At 45.6% G+C, this 8,106-nt stretch overlaps 1 protein-coding gene across 1 annotated transcript in view; it reads right to left on the bottom strand.

Annotated features, from left to right (window-relative positions):
* chchd6b (coiled-coil-helix-coiled-coil-helix domain containing 6b) overlaps positions 1-8,106 on the bottom strand; it is a 160,339-nt gene that overhangs the window by 98,424 nt on the left and 53,809 nt on the right. The gene's annotated exons all lie outside the window — the stretch shown is intronic.

Genomic DNA, 8,106 nt, shown 5'->3' with positions numbered 1-8,106 from the left:
AGTTCCCACTGCGCCGCCCACACCGCCCACACCGCCCGTTCAGCCCCCCCCCCCGCCTCTGCAAGAGAATCAGCCGGAGCCTCGTCTGCCCACGCCAGAGAAATATTCAGGTGAGCCTGAGTATTGTACGGCTTTTCTCACAGCATGTTCTCTGCACTTTGCATTGCAGCCACGGACCTTTTGCACTGAACAGTCTAAAGTGGCGTTCGTGTTGACACTACTGTCGGGGAAGGCGGCTCTCTGGGGAACGGCGGTGTGGGAGAACCAAAACATCTGCTGCGCCTCGTTCCAGGCACTCTCCACGGAGATGAGAAGAGTATTCGATCGAGCGGTGGCGGGTAAGGAGGCGGCCAGATTACTCGCTGATCTACGCCAAGGAAATGGCTCGGTGTCGGACTATTCCATCCAGTTCCGCACCCTGGCTGCAGAGTGCCAATGGAACGAGGAGGCGCAGTGGGACATGTTCCTGCATGGGTTGGCTGACCGCGTTCAAAGAGAGATTTACATCCTGGACCTTCCCAAGACCCTGGATGGCCTGGTGGAGCTTGCGCTGAGGGTCGATGCTCGTCTAAATCGTATGACCTCTCATGTACAGCAGAGTCGACTCCAGTACCACACTGAGGATCCACTTGCCAGCGGCGGGAGCGCGGTCAGCCCAGTTTCAGATCATGAACCCATGCAGGTGGGGAGAGCTCGGCTTTCCCGGGAGGAGAGGGAAAGGTGGAGATCCCAGGGACTCTGCCTTTACTGTGGCAAGGCTGGCCACTTTCTCTTTTGCTGTCCGGTAAAAGAGCAAGCCCGATAGTAAGTATGAGGCTACTATCGGGTGGGATCTCCGCCGAGAAGACCTCATCACCATCATCAACCCTCCTCCCGGTAAGACTGAAATGGGCAACCTCCACGCACCGCACTCAAGCACTGCTGGATTCGGGAGCAGAGGGTAATTTTATGGACTTTGGACTTGCACACAGACTCCAAATCCCCATCACTTCTCTTTCTCACAAGATTTCCGTCAACGCACTCAATGGACAAGAACTTCCAGGAATCTCCCACTCTACTGAACCCCTCACACTCATCACTTCTGGCAATCACACTGAGATCATTTCCTTTTTACTCATGGACTCACCACTAGCACCAGTGGTTTTAGGGCACCCGTGGCTCACTCAACACAACCCCCGTATCGACTGGCACAATAATTCTGTTTCCACTTGGAGTAACCGTTGTCATGAGTCATGTTTGGTGTCTGCCTGTTCGTCTGTGTCTGGTTCTGTGTTTCAGAGTGAGGCAGCGGATTTGTCTAACGTGCCCGCGGAGTACCTCGACCTGAAGGAGGTGTTCAGTAAGTCTCGTGCTGCGTCTCGTGCTGCGTCTCTTCCTCCGCATCGTTCCTATGACTGTGCGATAGATCTACTGCCAGGTAAATCTCCGCCTAAGGGCAAACTTTACTCTCTTTCTGTTCCCGAGAGGGAGGCCATGGAGAAATATATTTCTGATTCTCTAGCCTCTGGGTTCATCCAGCCTTCCTCTTCTCCTGCGGGGGCGGGGTTCTTTTTCGTTGGGAAGAAGGATGGCTCTCTGCGACCTTGTATTGATTATCGAGAGCTGAACAACATCACGGTAAAGACTTCTTATCCTTTGCCGTTAATGTCTTCAGCTTTCGAGAGGTTGCAGGGAGCATCCATTTTCATGAAACTGGACTTGCGTAATGCATATCATTTGGTTCGCATCAGGAAGGGGGATGAATGGAAAACCACTTTTAATACCCCTAGGGGGCACTTTGAATATTTGGTTATGCCTTTCGGGCTTTCCAACTCCCCAGCGGTTTTCCAAGCACTCGTCAATGACGTGTTGAGAGACATGGTAGATCAGTTCATATGTTTACCTGGATGACATATTGATTTTTTTTCTTCGTCTCTCCAGGAACACGTTCAACACGTCAGACGAGTGCTCCAGAGATTGTTAGAGAATGGGCTTTTTGTCAAGGCGGAGAAATGCGCGTTTCATGCACAGTCTGTTCCTTTTCTAGGGTACATCATCTCTTCTGAGGGAGTGCGCATGGATCCTGACAAGGTTAAGGCTGTGGTAGATTGGCCAAGTCCAGATTCCCGTAAGGCCCTACAGCGGTTTCTGGGGTTCGCCAATTTTTATCGGCGTTTCATTCGCAATTTCAGCCAACTAGTCGCACCTCTGACTGCCTTGACCTCCCCCCGAACGACGTTCGGCAGTGTTCGTCAACCTCAAAAGTCGCTTTGTTTCGGCTCCCATTCTGGTCACCCCTGATCCCACACGTCAGTTCGTGGTGGAGGTCAGAGGTGGGAGTAGGAGCAGTGCTTTCACAACGCGCTTCCTCAGACAACAAGATGCATCCCTGCGCGTTTTTTTTTTTCTCATCGACTATCACCTGCTGAACGTAATTATGACATTGGTAACAGAGTTGTTGGCAGTCAAGTTAGCGTTGGAGGAGTGGCGTTATTGGTTAGAGGGTTCAGGGGTTCCCTTTACCGATCACAAGAACCTTGAATATATTAGATCTGCTAAAAGACTCAACTCCAGGCAGGCTCGGTGGGCACTTTTTTTCGGACGTTTTGACTTTGTTCTCTCGTACCGCCCGGGTTCCAAAAACATCAAACCCGACTCTTTATCTCGTATTTTTGATCCATCCGAACGCCCGGTGACTCCCGAGTGCATTTTACCTGAGAAAGTAGTTATCTCCACACTCGTATGGGAGGTCGAGTCGAAGGTCAAGACGGCCTTAGAAGGGGTAACGCCTCCGCCCGGTTGCCCACCGAATCGTTTGTTCCGGAGGGGTTACGGTCCGACGTTATTCGATGGGGTCATTGCTCCAACGTGGCTTGTCATCCAGGAGTGACTTGCACCAATTTTCTAGTTAAGCAACGATTCTGGTGGCCACTAATGGCTCGCGACATTCACGATTTTGTTTTGGCTTGTTCTGTCTGTGCCACTGGTAAGACATCCAACTGACCTCCGGATGGGTTACTTCGACCGCTGTCTGTCCCTTCGAGACCCTGGTCCCACATCGCACTAGATTTTGTCACCGCCCTCCCGCCTTCCAAGGGCATGACGGTTGTTTTAACCGTAGTGGACCGGTTTTCGAAGGCGGCACATTTCATCCCCTTGCCCAAATTACCTTCAGCCAAGGAGACAGCGGTCACGGTCATTGATCATGTCTTTCAGTTACATGGCCTCCCGACGGACGTGGTCTCTGACAGGGGTTCCCAATTTGTGTCCAAATTTTGGAAGGAGTTCTGTAAATTATTGGGGGCTACGGTCAGTTTGTCTTCGGGTTATCATCCCCAGACCAATAATCAGTCTGAGCGGGCCAACCAGGATCTGGAGAGAATGTTGCGATGTTTGGTAGCCAAGAATCCTTCGTCCTGGAGCCAACAACTTTCTATGGTGGAGTACGCCCATAACTCGTTACCAGTGTCATCTACGGGCCTCTCTCCGTTTAAGTGTAGTTTAGGTTACCAGCCACCAATTTTTCCAAGTCTGGAATCCGAAGTCGCGGTCCCCTCTGCTCACGCTTTCGTCCAGAGGTGTCGCCGCACTTGGACTAGAGCCCGTGAGACTCTACTCCAAGCGGGGGGGCGCATGAAGGCCAAGGCCGATCGCCACCGGTCAAAGCCTCCCGTATACGTCGTGGGTCAAAAAGTGTGGCTTTCTACCAGAAATATTCCGTTCCGTTTCTAACAAGTTAGCTCCCAAATTTATCGGCCCGTTTCCTGTCACCAAAATTATTAGTCCGGTGACAGTCCGACTCAAACTTCCTCCAGCGTACAGGAGAATTCACCCCGCCTTTCATGTGTCTAAAGTCAAGCCCGTGTTTTATTCTCACATTAATCCGCCAGCCCCGGTTCCCCCCCGCCGCGACTCGTAGATGGGGAACTTATTCGGTACGTCGTATTCTGGACTCGAGACGGCGGGGACGCGGATTTCAGTACTTGGTGGACTGGGAGGGTTACGGTCCGGAGGAGAGAAGTTGGGTACCTGCTAGAGACATCCTGGATCACTCCCTTATCGATGATTACAATCGACAGGTAAGGTTGTCTGGGCCAGGAGGCGTTCCTAGGGGAGGGGGTACTGTCACGGTTCATGAATCAGCTGTCTCATTACTGATGTGTGTCTGTGTGTGTGGGTGTGGTTACTCATTGTGTTGATTATTGTTGCCAGCTGTGTTCAATCCCCGTTCCCTTTATATGTGCAGTAATTCCCATCTCATGTTGTCAGATCGTTGTGGCTTCCCCGGTGTCGTGTCCTGTTCCCGTGTTTCGCTCTTATCTCCTCGTGTGGATTCCTGTCTTCGTGGACCCGCTTCGTTGTGTTTCACGCTGTCTGGATTGTTTATTGTTTCCTGGTTCCTGAGCACGCCGATCACCACACATCATCACCGGTTGCCCATTGAAGTCCCTGCGTCATCTCGCCATCTGAGTGTTTGTTTCCCCGACCTGTGTTTCTCTGACCATCTCAATAAACATTCTTTTACTTGCAACTGTATCCGTCTCTGTATCACTACAGGTAGGCTATAGCTCAAGCGCACGCATAAATCTTGCTGTAAAGCACCAGCAAAAGTAGGCTAATTCTAATAAATGTGTCTGAAAAAATAAAGAGGCATTTTAATTGTTTAAAGTGTTTTTTTTTTAAATCCGTGTCTGCAAATATATATCTATCTCCGCTGCGGATGCGCCTTAGAGAGAAATTAACCTTTACGGATTACATAATCAGACACTTTCGATTTGAACTTGTTCATTTAAAAGTAGCCATTTCAAGATGTATATTCCTCAAGTCTGACTGTGAGGCAGTAGGGCCTATACACTGTTTCAGTTCATTTTTGAGACGCGCTCCAGTTCACGGAGCTCATGCGGCTGATTGTTTTCTTTTATTTTACAAAACCACAATGTTTTCTTGTTATTGTGAGTTTACAGCTATTACAGGCTATTTTAAGTTGTTTCCACTGTTGATAGGAAAGTGTTCGCGCCTGCTCCTCCGTGGCATGCAGCAAGCGCGCTCCACACTTCGCACAAACACTTGGAAATGCATCAAAATCTTGTTTATATGTGATAATCTTATATTATGACTGACATTTGACGAATTGCTTTGTTCCCTTTTAGGATAAAAGCGTCTTCTAAATATGTAGCCTAGACTAGCCTGATATTAATGATAATTATTATTATTTGCGTTTATACCTAACTATAAATGAGTTAAATCAGCCCAAATGTTTACAACTACGTTATTTTGTGTTGGTCAAGAGACTCCTAGTGGTGAATAGTAGGCTACATACATGCTTTTTATGATTTCTTGATAAGTAGGCTATCTGTGGATATGTTGACAAGAAACAATGGTAAACAAATATTTTAACATGAACATTTGTGTAAATTCATATTTACTATTTGGAATAAAAGCTATACATAGGCAAGGTAAAATCACTTAATTGCTAATAAAATACAACTGAAGATCAGTGGGAAAAAATAATAAAGAATGAATGTGTGGAATGTGCTGGAAACCGCCCTTGCAGCAGACTATGGCAGACGCAGACGAGACGTTCGGCACACGAACGAGTGATGTGGCAGACGCAGACGAGACGTTCGGCAGACGTCACGTTCATTGAGACGAGTGCATGTTGCAAAGTCATATTAAAGAGCCGATCGGAACGCCATAATATGTCATAAAACTCAGAAAAACTAACTTACTTACGTCGTGCCAGCCGTTTGCTCGCGGCGCGCACTCTTCAATCACGCAAATGCGGCGCGCCCTGTATCACGCAAAATAAACTAGCATGTAACGTCGTGTTCTGTCGTCAATTAAGTATTGAAATAACCAAAAGGGAGATTAAAGCTGCGTCATATGTCGGGGATTTTGTATTCCTTTGTAGGCTACATAAATGTTACACATTTTGGCGTAGCCCTACTCAATTTTCATTATTAATATTCTAACATTTTATCAATATTGCAAAGTCATCAAAACTGACTAAATATTTTGTGACCAAAAATGTGAAAAATAGGCCTACATCTAGCCTTTAAATGATCGTTCATGACATTCTTTTAACTATAAGCAACCCAATTTGTCTAGATCTGTATTATTTCCTTTGTATAGTGCTTAAATATTGCTGCGCAGTCGTGTGATTTAGTCTGCTTGATTAACATTATTACAATGTATTCCTATTTAACTCTGATATGTAGCCTATAGGCTATATATAAGGTCCTCGAATGTGTTCGAATATTTCACCAGCATCAGCCTTTTCACAGTTTCTATCACTCCGCTTGTCTGTGTTTGCACAACTTGCATCATTAGGCCAGTAATGGTGACAAGTGACTGTCTTTATATTGAAATTTAATTGAACTGATTTAATAGTGCCAAAACCATTGATTAACTCAAGAAAGAAACAAGTTGCTGAAACCAATCTTTAATGCTAAAAAGTTTACATCTATGCAAAATAATCCTTGAAAGATTTCTCATTTAAGGCCATTCCTGTTTGGAATATGTGATTGTGTATTGTCAACAATAAGCAGAAACATTTTACATTTCCATTTTCTAGTGTGGATCATTCATTTCAACATTTATCCTCATTCTCATGTTTAAAGGGCCTATATGCAACTTTTTCCCCAAAATAAACGTAACAATAGCCTTTTTATTTGACCATGTATGACTCAAACATCTCCTGATGAGCATACTGACACCTTGTCAGCTCACAGCGGGTGCACCTATAAGCCTGTATCCTATTATTCCTATTTTCTGTCGGGTCGGATTTTTCGCGCGTTGTCTGCGGATGTGACGTCAAGCGCGTTCATGTTAAACGTTTCAGATCACTCTGCCACCACCTCTAGTCAGCAAACAAACTTAGTTTCTCAAACAATATATGTATTTGACTGTTCTTACCTCTGTAAACATAATGTAGACTTCTTTGCAGCGGATGACTTGTGAAGTGTGCACGTACGAGAGCGAGCAGAAAGGAAGAGCAGTTCCGTTTTTTGGCCACAGGTGTCAGTCGCGAGTTTAAATTTCAGAAAAAAGCATATAGCCCCTTTAAGAATCTGTTATCTGCATGACAAATAATTTATGCTACTGCCCACTGACATGCTTTAAAAGCTATTGTTATCAAAAAATGTTGGCCTTCAAACACCTTAAAATGCACATATGTAGGTCTGAGAAATCAAAATTTTCTCGGGGGGGCATGCCCCCGAACCCCCCTAACTACCTCACATTTGAATGTGTGTGTCTGTGTGATAATATGGCCTGGTGTGGCTACAGCAGAGTCCTGCACGGGTCCGATTTTGTAAATCCGCACCCGCCCGTACCCGCAGTGCTTCAAACCGCATCCGACCCGTTATCCGTCAACAGCACCAATTAAAATCCGCACCCGAAATAAAATCAGTTTAGCCAATCACATTATTGACACACTTACAAAAATGTTTATTGCCAGGTCATACAGAAGTTATAACGACAATTAACACAAGGACAACTTCAGCCGAAGCTGTCAAAAGGCCGGTGAAGAACATGAAGAACATGGCTAACGTTACCACAAAACTGAGTAACAGACGCGGCTACAACACTATATCTGCCCATAGACTGTAAAAAATATGGACAAAGCGTCTGTGACGTCACCCATAGACTTTCTGATGAACGATTTTGAAGCCGTTTGACTTTCTCGAGCGTAAAGGTACGTAACTTAATTAATATTCATGAGCCAGCTACACAGTGGTTCAGTTGCTAAGCAACGAGTTTCAGACACAAACAAACGAGTTTCAAATTACTGGCGGTAACAGAGACAGAAATCTTAACTAATCTTAATCTTAACTATCAAAATAATAAGCATTCATAAAAATAATAATCCAATTTCCGAGCTCTAGAGAAAAATTCAACTTCTGGGTAAGTTTTTTATTACAGATTTCGCCAATTAAGCTGAAACAGTTAACGTTAACTTAAAACCTGGTTAAATAGTCAGTAATATTGCGGCAGTAGTGGAATAATAAGTATTTCAATTGTTTTCTTATTATTGTTCTTATTAATCATGTATTCTCAAGGATGGCAATGTTGTGTTGTAATGTCAGCCTGGAGTTATTATATAGCAAAGTTGCTACTATAGCCGTT

The sequence above is a fragment of the Abramis brama genome (genome assembly GCF_963993115.1).
Source record: "Abramis brama genome assembly, chromosome: 11".
Lineage (NCBI taxonomy): Eukaryota > Metazoa > Chordata > Actinopteri > Cypriniformes > Leuciscidae > Abramis > Abramis brama.
Note: the sequence above shows the minus strand (reverse complement) of the source record. Positions and strands in the feature narration are given on the sequence as shown.